This window comes from Cherax quadricarinatus, chromosome 1 (assembly GCF_038502225.1).
Source record: "Cherax quadricarinatus isolate ZL_2023a chromosome 1, ASM3850222v1, whole genome shotgun sequence".
Classification (NCBI taxonomy): domain Eukaryota; kingdom Metazoa; phylum Arthropoda; class Malacostraca; order Decapoda; family Parastacidae; genus Cherax; species Cherax quadricarinatus.
The window spans coordinates 97,247,154-97,258,970 of NC_091292.1; the positions used below are offsets into that span (position 1 = coordinate 97,247,154).

The 11,817-nt window shown below is 44.7% G+C and overlaps 1 pseudogene; it reads left to right on the forward strand.

Moving 5' to 3' along the window:
- Positions 1-1,875: 1,875 nt before the first annotated feature.
- LOC138852697 (uncharacterized) lies at positions 1,876-9,768 on the forward strand (annotated as a pseudogene).
- The last annotated feature ends 2,049 nt before the right edge of the window (positions 9,769-11,817 follow it).

Genomic DNA, 11,817 nt, shown 5'->3' on the forward strand with positions numbered 1-11,817 from the left:
ATGGACATGATAGAGCCATGGACATGAACAAAAAGGGACATGGCGAACCATGAGCATGGAGAACCATGGAGAGGGAGAACCAGGGACATGGAGAGCCATGGACTTGGAGAACCATTGAGAGGGAGACCCATGGACATGGAGAACCAGAGGCATGGAGAACCAGGGAGAGGAAGAACCAGGGACATGGAGAACCAGAGACAGGGAGAACTATGTAGAGAGAGAAACAGGGAGAGGGAGAAGAAGGGACACATAGAACCATGGACATGGAGAACCATGGACATCTAGAACCATGGGCATGAAGGACCATAGACATGGAGAACCAGGGACATGGAAAGCCATGGACATGGAAAACCAGGGACATGGGGAACCATGAACATTGGAACGATGGACTTGGAGAACCAGGGAGAGGAAGAACCATGGACATGGTGAACCATGGAGAGGGAGAATCATGGACATGCAGAACCAGAGACAGGGAGAAACAGAGACACGGAGAACTATGGACATGGAGAACCATGGAGGTGGAGAACCATGGACATGGAGAACCATGGACATGGGGAACCATGGACATGGAGAACAATAGACATGGAGAACCAGATACAGGGAGAACCAGAGACAACGAGAATTAGTGACATGGAGAACCAGAGACAAGTAGAACCAGGGAGAGGGAAGTCTAGGGACATGGAGAACCAGGGATATGTAGAACCAGAGACATGGAAAACCACAAACAGGGAGAACCAGTGACATGGAGACCCAGAGACAGGGAGAGGAAGAACCAGTGACAGAGAGGGGAAGAACCAGAGACAGAAAGAACCAGAGGGAGAACCAAGCTATTAGAGACAGTGATTGCGAACTACAACCACCAACACATAAAGGAAACAACGAGAGAAGGAGTGGGATGAACCCGGCAAGTCTGCCGCCTCCGGTTCACACCTCTAATGAGGTCAGTATAAAGCTGATCAGAGGTATGATCATCAAGTCGTGTACTTTACCCGGGTAAGACTGACTGTAAGAAAGTAACTTAGGGAAGAGTACGTGTGAAGGAGAGTTAGATCAGACTACCATAGAGGAACTACACACGGAGCAGAGCCTTCCTAGATAGACAGATAGATAGATAGATAGATAGGTAGATAGATAGATAGATAGATAGAGAGAGAGAGAGAGAGAGAGAGAGAGAGAGAGAGAGAGAGAGAGAGAGAGAGAGAGAGAGAGAGAGAGAGAGAGAGAGAAGGGTTAGTGAAAGAAATGATGGAACGAGTCTGTTTGGGAAGAGTTTGGAGAAATTTGAAAAAATGTGTCAAAGGGATGAAGAGAGAGAGAAACCATGTTTCGCCCGAAGATCAAGCGCTGCTAAGTCGAAACGTATCGGAGCATAGAAGAACTACAGGAAGAGGAGGACGGCAGAGAACTAAGAAGAGAATGAGAATATAGAGGAAGAAAAAAACTAGAGTTAAGAACGAGATAGAAGAGGAGTGAGGTTGGTTGATGGATGGTTGAAGTGGGTTGAGTCAGTTAGGTGGACGGGAGTCCAAATTGACCGAAACGTCGTCTAAAGTTACCTATTGCGAGTGTGGGCTAGTTGTGCATTGTTCCAGTCATGGTAATGTGAGTTAGTTGTGAAGTGTTCCAGCCGAGATACTGTGTGCTATTTGTGGATTGTTCTGGGGATGGTTTTACGGTGATATTGAATTGTTCCAGCCACAGCACTGTCATTTCAATCTTCTTCGTCAATGCAGTGGGTGGGCTGTCCAACCAGCTAGGCAGGTCGGGGGTGGGTGTGGTGGGCTCCCTTCTGGTGGGTGGGCGTGGAGGGGGGAAAGGGGGGGTTTAGAGTGGGTGGGATGAGCCGTGTGTATAAAGGAGAGTGGCCAGGGATGAGGTAAAGCAGTATGTGTTGCCTGAGTCTCCAACACCAGCGCCGACACACTAAATCTCCCCATAAACTTAATGGCCCATGGTGGGTGATCAGAGTCCCGCCAGCCTATTGGTCACCCACCTCTCACCAGCCCCGCCCCACACCACCCGCCATCCCTGCTGATTGGGCGGGTGGGCGTTGGTGGGCGGTGCCTCCGCTTGGAGAGCTGGGCGGGGCCACCCTCCAGAACGTGGAGGATGAGGCTAACACTTAATACTGAAGGAATAGTTGGTACTGAGAGGTGTTGCAGCTGAGGCTAAGCTATGGACAATAACACATATCTGGCTCAGCTGGGAGCTACGTAGCGTTATGTTGGCTGAGTAAACTTGCTATGAGGCTGATCCGTCGCACTTCAGCGAGTATGTCGGTGCTTGAGGTCCACCTAGTGTGAGGCTGACCTCGGAGAGTGAGCCAGTGACCTCCTCCGTCTCTTTGGAGGTCGGATAATGGACTTTTGTCGGGCTGGAGGGAGAGGTTGACACCTGGGAGTGATCAGCAGCATGGCTGACGAAGGTGTGAGACTCAGCACACAACACTCCGCCGTCAGCGCCGTCAGGAGCAGGAATTTCTCCGCCTTCTCCGTCGACGCCATCCTAGCGGCTGACTCCCGGGCCTCCAGGGCCGAGGATGACCTCCAAGTGACCTCCGAGAGGGAGGACGAGACGACCTCCCCCTCCTCCACCCCCTCCCCTACCTCCTCCTGCTCCCCCTCCTCCTGCGCGAGACACGAGGACGAGACGGTGGAGTCTGAGGGGGACGTGGTCGAGGAGGAGGAGGAAGAGGGGGCGGGGGCCCGGGGGGTCAAGGGGGACCATGGCAGGGAAGGGGTCGTCGCACCCCTCCTTCTAGCTGCCGGCCCCCCACCTCCTACCCCCGTCCTACCCCCCGGCTTCCAGCCGGGGCTCTGGCCACCCCCTCTCCACCACCCCCTCCACCACCTCCTCCACCACCACCTGGCCCTCAGGGCCTTCACCAGTACGTGACCCCAACCACCACAACAATAACAACCACAACACAACACGGAATTATTAACCACAATACAACACGGAATTATTAACCACAATACAACACGGAATTATTGACCTCTAATTCTTGACCATATAAATATTCTCCTTCCCTATTCTTTCCTTCTTCCTTAGTCTTTCCTTCATTCCTTTTCTTTCCTTCTTTCATATTCCTTCCAATTCTTTCTATTTATTGATTTTATTTAGAATCTTATTCTTTAATTTCTGATTTCAAACCCTCATGTTATTATTACTAATTATTATTATTAATTATTATTATTATTATTATTATTATTATTATTATTATTGTTATTATTATTGTTATTATTATTATTATTATTATTATTATTATTATTATTATTATTATTATTATTATTATTATTATTATTGTTATTATTATTGTTATTATTATTATTATTATTATTATTATTATTATTATTATTATTATTATTATTATTATTATTATTATTATAATTATTATTATTATTGACAGTAAGTGTATAACTGCCCTCTCTCAGGGGAGGCTGGTGAAGGGCTCTTGATCAGAGGAGATTGAGCTCTTTTTTCTTAGTTTTAACCCTGATTGCCTCCCATTCCTCCCCCCCCCGTGTGGAACGTCTGACGGGTTTAGCGCTTCCCCATGAATTTCAGTAACGTAGATCCAGACTGATGGGGGGGGGAGGGGGGGAGTCTTATTGGAAAAACGTTTTGACCTGTGTTAAGTTTTTGTCAGGTCACGACCTGATGAAGCTCCACATGGAGCGAATAATAATAATAATAATAATAATAATAATAATAATAATAATAATAATAATAATAATAATAATTTTAATAATAATAATAATAATTATAATAATAATAGCAATATTTTTAATAAAAATAATAAAAATTATTATTATTATGATTATTATTATTATTATTATTATTATTATTATTATTATTATTATTATTATTATTATTATTATTATTATTATAAATTATAATTTAATAATAATTTTAATAATAATAATATTATTATTATTAATAATAATCATTGTTATTATTATTAATAATAATAATAATAATAATAATCATTGCTGTTATTATTATTATTATTATTATTATTATTATTATTATTATTATTATTATTATTATTATTATTATTATTATTATTATTATTATTATTATTATCGTCATTATTATAAATTATAATAATGCAATTATAATTATAACAATATTATAATAATAATAATTATTATTATTAATATTATTTAATAATAATTATAATAATAATTGTAAGACAGGTTTTCTCCCACCGAGTAAGGGTGATCCAAGAAAGAGGAAACACTCTAATCATCATTCTTCCAATCACTGTCTTGCCAGAAGTGTGCTGACTTCACAGTTACGATGACCCTCTGAACCCAAACTTTTCCAGAGCTTCTTAACAGTGGTGGAGTGTAGGCACTGTTCTTCCGACCCCCAGGACTCAAGTCCAGCTAAGCCTTTCGCTTCCTTGAATCCCACTTACCTCCACTCACTCCTGTCTAACGCGCTCTCAAAAGCCTGTTGGATGTCCAAGCCCCAAGTACTCAAAACCTCATTTTCCCCTTCTTTTCATCCCAGATTTTTTCACCCTTTGTATAGTTTATTTTGCTTCATATCTTAATGTCTGGATCATCTCAACAACCGCTCCTAAACTTTCTAATCTCCAAGATGCGAATTTTCTACAAAATACTCACACCACACATTGCCCTCAAACACGTCCTATCCACTGCCTCCAGAGTCTTCCTCGCTGCAACATTTAAAACCCATGCTTCACACCTATATGGCAGTGTTGGTACCACTATTCTTTGGTACATTCTCCTTTTTGCCTCCGTAGATAACGTCTTTATCTCTATTAACACCTCAGTACACTACCCACCGTTTTCCTGTCGTCAATTCTATGGTTCATATAATCTCTCATAGAACCGTCCACCGACATGTCCACTTCCAGATACTTGAATATAGTTACTTCCTCCATTCCCCTCTTTCCAGTCTGACATCCAGTCGCTTAGACTCTTATTTTTATACTTCCATCACCGTGCTCTTTCCTATGTTTAATTTTAATTTCCTTCTTTTGTGTTCCTTCCCTAATTCGTCCACCAACTTTTGCAACTTCTCTTCTCAGTCTTCTAAAAGCACAGTGTCATCGGCAAAAAGCAACTGTGACAACACCCACTTTGTGTTAGATTCTTTATCTTCCAGTCCCACACCTCTCCCCAACACTTCAACATTCATTTCTCTTACAACCCCATCCATAAATATGTTAAACAACCATGGTAACATCATGTATCTCTGTCTAAGGCCTAATTTTACTGGGAGATAATCTCTCGTACGCACTGAGACCTACGCCTCAGTATTCACTTTAAAACTCTTTACTGTTCTAAGTTGTTAGGTAAGACACATATGCAACAGTTAGGTATCTTTATTATGAAACGTTTCGCCTACACAGTAGGCTTCTTCAGTCGAGTACAGAAAAGTTGATAGAAGCAGAAGATACTTGAAGACGATGTAATCAGTCCATCACCCTTAAAGTTTTGAGGTGGTCAGTCCCTCAGTCTGGAGAAGAGCATTGTTCCAAAGTTTGAAACAATATTGTTTCAAACTTTGGAACAATATTGTTTCATACTATGGAACAATGCTCTTCTCCAGACTGAGGGACTGACCACCTCAAAACTTTAAGGGTGATGGACTGATTACATCGTCTTCAAGTATCTTCTGCTTCTATCAACTTTTCTGTACTTGACTGAAGAAGCCTACTGTGTAGGCGAAACGTTTCATAATAAAGATACCTAACTGTTGCATATGTGTCTTACCTAACAACCTGTCGGTATTTTATACCATTTTAATGTTCAAACTGTTCTAAGTAACCTACCACCTACTCTACGCACTAACCCGCTACATTGCTCCCCTATTCACTCTATCATATGCCTTTTCTAAAACCATAAATGCAATAAGTGCCTTACATTTATGTAAGTATTGTTCATTTACAGTACTTCACTAAAAACATTTTGTCTGCACATCATCTACCCTTCTTAAAACCTCATTGTTCCTCTGCGATCCTATTTTCTGTCTTTCCCTAAGCTCATTCAGTGATAACTACCATACACGTTACTTAGCATACCCAACACCCTCTGTCAATCTTTTCTTCAGCTCTTCACAGACTTCCTAGTGACCTTTTCTCCTTCCTTCCTTCCTTCCTTTCTCAGCCTTATTACCTGCTCCTTCACAGCTGTCTTCCTCCTGATGTGGCTGCCTTATTCACCGATAATTCACACACTCTCTCTTTTGCTCCCTTTTGTGTAAGAATTACTGGGGAATACGCTTGCTAAGTATACCGGGTAAAGTGTTTGGTACAATTATTATTATCATTGGAAGAAATAAGGGTAAGAAAAGCGAAAAGGTTTTAGGAAGTGTAGGGGATGTGTAGACCAAGTGTGAAGCATGTAAGTGAACACTGCTTGAATAGAGGTAAGGAAGTTTTCTTTGCATTTATGGAATTAGGAATGACACGATGGGGAGGATAGGCGAGCACTGTGACAGGTTTATGGTATAAGTGATACGTTACTTAAAGCAGAAAGATTGTTTATGTGGATAGTGAAGCTCGGGTTAGTAGTGCATGTAAGAAACGGAGATAATTTGCCAGTAAAAATAGGCCTTAATAATAATAATAATAATAATTAATAATAATAATAATAATAATAACAATTGAGATTAAATTATAGACACAAGTTTATTTAAATGTTCATATTTATATAAATATGCTCCGGGCAAGGGGAAACATCGTCTAGCTTCGGCTAGACGATATTATATATATATATATATATATATATATATATATATATATATATATATATATATATATATATATATATATATATATATATATATATATATATATATATATATATATATATAAAGGGTCATGTTTTTCTTTTCTGGTTATTAGCATGTCTACAGTGTTTATTCATTATATAAACATCGCCTTCTTCTTCCTCTCACTGTCCCTCCTGCTGCCACTTCCTCAGGATCGCCGGAGCCGCCGAGGTTTCACGGGCCGATGAAGGTAACGTTGAGGAAACACAAGCCCAACAGGAAGCCTCGAACTCCCTTCACCACCCAGCAGCTGCTGGCGCTGGAGAAGAAGTTCCGCGAGAAGCAGTACCTGAGCATCGCTGAGCGGGCAGAGTTCTCCGCCTCGCTCAACCTGACGGAGACGCAGGTCAAGATCTGGTTCCAGAACCGCCGCGCCAAGGAGAAACGCCTGAAGGAGGCCGAACTGGAGAGGCTTCGCTTCGCCTCACGTCCTCTTCTGCAGCAGAACCCTCTCCTCCCTCCCGCCTCCCTCATCCCTCACTTCCTCCTGTGTCACTCCTTTCCCCAGCTGCCCCAGCAGCTGCGGCCCCAGCAGCAGCCAGCCTTCGCTCCTTCACCGTCAGGAAGCTAGCAGAAGGTGTCATGTCTAACACGCCAGTGTGTCCAGCTCATGTGAAGGCGTCCTCTCCCTCTCTTTCTCTCCTCTCTCACCACCTCTCTCTCTCTCTCTCTCCCCCCCAGTTTCCTTTCAAGCTGACCAACCTTGTGTGATTATTTTATATATTCGTGTAGAATTAATCCGCCGTGTGCGAGTCTTCGTTTTGGAACCCAGGGGTTACTGCGTAATTTCTCGGTCCCGGGCCAAAGAATTTCGACTTTCTCTTCCCCCTTTCCCCAATTCTTAACAAAAATAAAAAATAAGAATCTTAAGGTAATTTTGCAAATCTGGAGTAGTGATCGCTGACCAACTCACAAATGTAACTAAATAAATTTCATTACAAAACTTGCATAAATTGTCCAGGTCATTGCATTTAGGCAATCTTGCCTCTCAAGGCTGAGAATGTCTGGGTTTGCATTGAGATCGACACCATGCCTAACCCTTCTAGGGTAGGGTAGGTGCCTGAGCCCGAGCCTTTAGCTCATAAGACTGTCATTCCCATTAGCCCCCTTGGGGCGGGGATGGCAGACCAGAGAGGCCTAGCTTGTGGCTAGGCCTGGGGACAGTTGGTCCCAAAGATGAGGAGGTACTTGTGCCTCCTCCCATGGGAGACTTAGGTCTCAGACACTCCCTAAAGAGGGAGCCAAAGCCGGGCCACCACTTGGAAAAGGCCCGGGCCGGGAGAATACCGGCTAATCTTTAATAATAATAATAATAATAAGTTTGCATTGACATCGACACCATGCCTAACCCTTCTAGGGTAGGGTAGGTGCCTGAGCCCGAGCCTTTAGCTCATAAGACTGTCATTCCCATTAGCCCCCTTGGGGCGGGGATGGCAGACCAGAGAGGCCTAGCTTGTGGCTAGGCCTGGGGACAGTTGGTCCCAAAGATGAGGAGGTACTTGTGCCTCCTCCCATGGGAGACTTAGGTCTCAGGCACTCCCTAAAGAGGGAGCCAAGGCCGGGCCACCACTTGGAAAAGGCCCGGGCCGGGAGAATACCGGCTAATATTTAATAATAATAATAATAAGTTTGCATTGACACCATGCCCAGCCCTTCTAGGATAAGGTAGATGCCTGAACCAGAGCTTGCAGCTCACAAGCCTGCCATTCCTATCAGCCTCCTTGGGGCGGGGATGGCAGACCAGAGAGGCCTAGCTTCTCCCTACGAGCCCCGTGAGGGCGGGGAATGTGGCTAGGCCTGGGGACAGTTGGTCCCAAAGATGAGGGGCTACTTGTACCTCCTCCCATGGGAGACTTAGGCCTCAGACACTCCCTACACAGGGAGCCAAGGCCGGGCCACCACTTGGAAAAGGCCCGGGCCGGGAGAATTCCGGCGAATCTTTAATAGTAATAATAATGTGTTTATTGCAATCGATGGATTTACGGAGATTAATCAATTTTCAACTAATCTCAACCCAACTTAAATCGAGTGAATAAGACAATGGGTTAATTTAACCCGACTGAGCGAATTATAGCCTGCCATGAGTGGAATAAATGGTGAGAAATGACGCCTCGTGGAATGTTTATCGTGGATGTGATAGAAAACGGTGAACCGGTAACACTGAATGTTCAAGCCACTCTGCGTTAAAACCCAGAGTTTTATCTTCGGCGTCAAACGTCGCTTTTCCCACGCTGGTAAACTGCAGCAGAACACCAGCGTGTTGCTAGGATGCTGGGTGCTACTAAGATGCTGGGTGCTGCTAGGATGGTGGGTCCTAGGATGATAGAATGCACTGAAAAAAACACCATTATGGAGAACCGAGTTGGGGCGTCGTCAGCCGCTACGAACCAGCTGTCAGCCGCTACAAACCAGCTGTCAGCCTCTACAAACCAGGCGTCAGCTGCTACAAACTATCCTTCAGCCGCCACAAACCAGCTGTTATCCGATACAAACAGCTGTCAGCCGCTACAAACCAGCTGTCAACCGCTACACGCAGCCGTCAGTCGCTACAAACCAGCTGCTAGCCGCTGCGAAACAGCTGTGTGCAGCTGCAAACCAGCCGTCAGCCGCTACAAAGCACCTGTCAGTAGTTTCAAACCAGCTGTCAGCCGCTACAAACCAGCCGTCAGCCGCTACAAACCAGCTGTCAGCCTCTACAAACCAGCTGTCAGCCTCTACAAACCAGCTGTCAACCGCTACAAACCAGCTATCAGGAGCCACAAAATAACTGTCAGCCACTACAAACCAGCTGTCATCCGCTACAAACTAGCCATCAGCCGCTAAAAACCAGACGTCAGCCGCTACAAACCAGCTGTCAACGGCACACACATTCTCCAGGCTTGAAAAATACACAAACATTCACCATATATATTCTTTTGTTTACAACATGTATATAAATGAATAAATACGTATTAATTATCTGAGTATCTCAGTCATACACTCCAAGCTATGTATATATATATATATATATATATATATATATATATATATATATATATTATATAAAGTGATGTTCATTACCTTCAATTTTAGGTTGGTTGATGGAGCTTAGAGCCTGTGTTGCCTGTATGGAGCTTAGAGCCTGTGTTGCCTGTATGGAGCTTAGAGCCTGTGTTGCCTGTATGGAGCTTAGAGCCTGTACTCACCTGTGTTGTCTGTATGGAGCTTAGAGCCTGTGTTGCCTGTATGGAGCTTAGAGCCTGTGTTGCCTGTATGGAGCTTAGAGCCTGTACTCACCTGTGTTGTCTGTATGGTGCTTAGAGCCTGTGTTGCCTGTATGGAGCTTAGAGCCTGTGTTGCCTGTATGGAGCTTAGAGCCTGTACTCACCTGTGTTGTCTGTATGGAGCTTAGAGCCTGTGTTGCCTGTATGGAGCTTAGAGCCTGTACTCACCTTTGTTGTCTGTATGGAGCTTAGAGCCTGTGTTGCCTGTATGGAGCTTAGAGCCTGTACTCACCTGTGTTGTCTGTATGGAGCTTAGAGCCTGTGTTGCCTGTATGGAGCTTAGAGCCTGTGTTGCCTGTATGGAGCTTAGAGCCTGTACTCATCTGTGTTGTCTGTATGGAGCTTAGAGCCTGTGTTGCCTGTATGGAGCTTAGAGCCTGTACTCACCTGTGTTGTCTGTATGGAGCTTAGAGCCTGTGTTGCCTGTATGGAGCTTAGAGCCTGTGTTGCCTGTATGGAGCTTAAAGCCTGTGTTGCCTGTATGGAGCTTAGAGCCTGTGTTGCCTGTATGGAGCTTAGAGCCTGTGTTGCCTGTATGGAGCTTAGAGCCTGTACTCACCTGTGTTGTCTGTATGGAGCTTAGAGCCTGTGTTGCCTGTATGGAGCTTAGAGCCTGTGTTGCCTGTATGGAGCTTAAAGCCTGTGTTGCCTGTATGGAGCTTAGAGCCTGTGTTGCCTGTATGGAGCTTAGAGCCTGTGTTGCCTGTATGGAGCTTAGAGCCTGTACTCACCTGTGTTGTCTGTATGGAGCTTAGAGCCTGTGTTGCCTGTATGGAGCTTAGAGCCTGTGTTGCCTGTATGGAGCTTAGAGCCTGTACTCACCTGTGTTGTCTGTATGGTGCTTAGAGCCTGTGTTGCCTGTATGGAGCTTAGAGCCTGTGTTGCCTGTATGGAGCTTAGAGCCTGTACTCACCTGTGTTGTCTGTATGGAGCTTAGAGCCTGTGTTGCCTGTATGGAGCTTAGAGCCTGTACTCACCTTTGTTGTCTGTATGGAGCTTAGAGCCTGTGTTGCCTGTATGGAGCTTAGAGCCTGTACTCACCTGTGTTGTCTGTATGGAGCTTAGAGCCTGTGTTGCCTGTATGGAGCTTAGAGCCTGTGTTGCCTGTATGGAGCTTAGAGCCTGTGTTGCCTGTATGGAGCTTAGAGCCTGTGTTGCCTGTATGGAGCTTAGAGCCTGTGTTGCCTGTATGGAGCTTAGAGCCTGTGTTGCCTGTATGGAGCTTAGAGCCTGTGTTGCCTGTATGGAGCTTAGAGCCTGTGTTGCCTGTATGGAGCTTAGAGCCTGTGTTGCCTGTATGGAGCTTAGAGCCTGTGTTGCCTGTATGGAGCTTAGAGCCTGTGTTGCCTGTATGGAGCTTAGAGCCTGTGTTGCCTGTATGGAGCTTAGAGCCTGTGTTGCCTGTATGGAGCTTAGAGCCTGTGTTGCCTGTATGGAGCTTAGAGCCTGTGTTGCCTGTATGGAGCTTAGAGCCTGTGTTGCCTGTATAGAGCTTAGAGCCTGTGTTGCCTGAACGAGGCTCCCTGAGACTCCACATACTCGTGGTAGGACCTCACGATACATGAGGAATATTCATACATACATACATACATACATGTATCTCAATCTTCAACATATATACGTACACACACACACAGGAGGGGTTGATTAATAGCTCTAGGCCCTTTGTGTTCCTCCAGGTCTTTCTACCTAGTGCAGTTCGAATCGTTCTCCTGGACGGAGCTGTTTGCACTTCCTACTCGTT